At 33.2% G+C, this 2,643-nt stretch overlaps 1 long non-coding RNA gene across 1 annotated transcript; it reads left to right on the forward strand.

Annotated features, from left to right (window-relative positions):
* The first annotated feature begins 207 nt into the window (after positions 1-207).
* Positions 208-575, forward strand: LOC109590650 (uncharacterized). The gene is made up of 2 exons (XR_002189427.1): positions 208-405; positions 450-575. It is a non-coding gene; the product is annotated as an uncharacterized LOC109590650 (long non-coding RNA).
* The last annotated feature ends 2,068 nt before the right edge of the window (positions 576-2,643 follow it).

A 2,643-nucleotide genomic window follows, 5' to 3' on the forward strand; every position in this document is an offset into this window, starting at 1 on the left:
TTTTGGTGAATGGCTATTATCAAAATGCCAAATTCACCAAAATTCCCTCTCCAAAATCACACGTTCAGATATTTAAAAATGGACATATCTTACAGTATGTGTCATGTATTAACCTTCTCTTTCCTAAGGTTATAGCAAGTTCCTGTTAAAGGTTCAAGTACATTAGGTATGTGTCAATATAATTATATTGTTCTCTGTTCTAGTGTGGGCAGCAATGTAGTGCCACCTCCACGTGACACTGCCTGGGATCACTAGTGGTTACTACTGCTAGTGATGCTAAGAGCACTACATACAAGAAGAATAGATACTAACAGTAACTATGTATGATGAATTACATTCCATTGTTAGGTTAATGACACTAAGAGGATAAGTACAATTCTCTGCTATTGAAGACTACATTGAGAAGTATTCTAAGTATAGTATTGTTAAATATGTTGTCATTGCTATAGGTTAATTGTTTGCTGTTTGAAGCTGTACATTAACTGAAGACTATAAAGAATTACATAACATTATTGTTTATAATTTTAGCTTTTTGGTTTAATACACAAAGTTGTCTTTTTATCATTGATTATTATGAATTTTGATTAAAATTATTGCGAGAGCCATTAATGCAGAAGCAGGTGCAATGACTTATAAACAGAAATGAGATTAAATCATGAAAAATGACAATAAAATAAGAAATACACTTCAGCCATACATGTAGAGTACAACTCAACAATGATTTCAATTAATTAAACCAGTCTTATAGTGTTACAGTCCTTAGTTCCTAAACCCAGTCCATAGATCTTCAGTATAATGAATGAGAGATCAGTCCTTGAGATGATGAGTTCAGCCTCAGGTCCACAACCTATAATAAATAATAAGAAATGATTAGTTATTATTAATACTGACATTAAGCTGATTCCAACAGAAAAATTAATTTTGAGATATGCAGCAATTTTAAATAGTAAATTTTCTGAAAAAAGCAAAAGCTAAAAGCACATAGTTTTCCCAAAAATGGCTATAAAATCACAACCAATTTTACTACATTTTCTGATACATTACACATGTACTTATGTTATGGCAAAAGCTTGAGGGAAATTGTGACAAATATAATTTTTTTCAAGCTATTATACCATTTTTAAGAAAATTATTGCCTCCAATTGATACTACCTTAATTATCACAAAGTATGTTGTATATATAGCCAATATTGATGCTACTTTTTAAAATTTATAAAAAATCCAATTTTTAACAGAATCATCTCAAACTTACTATGCAATATAAGTGCATGCATATGCATGATAATTTTTTTTAATGCAAAAAAATTTCCTATTCAATTTTGGTGAAATTTGGCTTTAACTTTTTGGCAAATTATTCACTTTGAAAAAATATAATTTTGATCGGAATAAGCTCAAACTTTCTAAACAATATAAATACATACATACTATGCATCAGGAAAATTATAAACTGAAGATATCTCTTTTCTTTAATATTGACAAATTTTACAAGTGACCCTGTACTAATACTATACTCATAAAATATTTCATTCAATCATATTTGATAGTATGCACTGGCATTAAATATTATCAGTAACTGGTTGATATGTCCTTCATTTTGAACTGAGTTTTGCTAAGGCACGCCATAATTCCATGTCCAGTTTATAGCCGACTTGCTACCAAGTGTTTAAAATGAGTCCTAAGTAATAGAGAGAGGTCATGATTGTTGAACAGTAGATTCATTGCAATAGAACAGAGACTGACACTGAGTGTTATTGTTAAGTCTTCAGAGGATGATATCACATCGAGCGTATCACATGCAGTCTTCCAGTCATAGTTAGAAGCACAAGGACACTGAGCACACGTGTATACACTGTGGGAGTATGGCACTAGCTGATAGACAGTGACTGCTGAGTAATAGTGATTAGGACTTAATGTGTTAACTAATTAAGATTTTGTGTTAAATTATTATTGTTACTATGTTTAGTATCATTACACTTATGTAATGATTTAATTTTGATTTTTGTATAAAAGGAGCTTGTGCTCTGTACTCTTTTGTCTGTCATTTTGTCTGTCGTTTTGTCTGTAGTTCTTTGCTGTAATATATATAATCTTTGATCTTAACCGATCGTATATCCCGCGGCAAGTGCATTTATACCAATAGGTTATGAGCCCAGCACGATGGCCGAAGCAAAGACAGTAGCTATAATACCACTTCAAGGAAGTAACTATCCTACGTGGAAGATCCAGTGCAAGATGGCTCTCATAAGAGAAGGTCTCTGGGATGTTGTCACAAAAAGAGAGACGGAACCGACTGAAGAAGCAGAGCTCGTACGCTATATGAGTAAAAAGAATTGGGCGCTGGCTATCATTGTTCTGTCAGTTGATCCTTCGTTACTCTACCTCTTAGGAGAACCAAGCGAGCCAGATGAAGTTTGGAGTACTTTAGAAAACCAGTTTCAGAAGAAGACGTGGTCTAATAAGTTGGCTCTACGCAGGAAACTTCATTCTACTAAGATGAAGGACGGCGAATCGGTTCAAGAGCACATCAAAGTTATGACTGAGCTGTTCAATGGACTAGCTGTACTTGGTGATGCTATCGATGAAGAAGATAAAGTTATCTATCTACTTGCGAGTTTACCAGAATCCTACAACACACTAGTGACT

This window comes from Amphimedon queenslandica, unplaced genomic scaffold (genome assembly GCF_000090795.2).
Source record: "Amphimedon queenslandica unplaced genomic scaffold, v1.1 AMPQUscaffold_9717_Cont18121, whole genome shotgun sequence".
NCBI lineage: Eukaryota > Metazoa > Porifera > Demospongiae > Haplosclerida > Niphatidae > Amphimedon > Amphimedon queenslandica.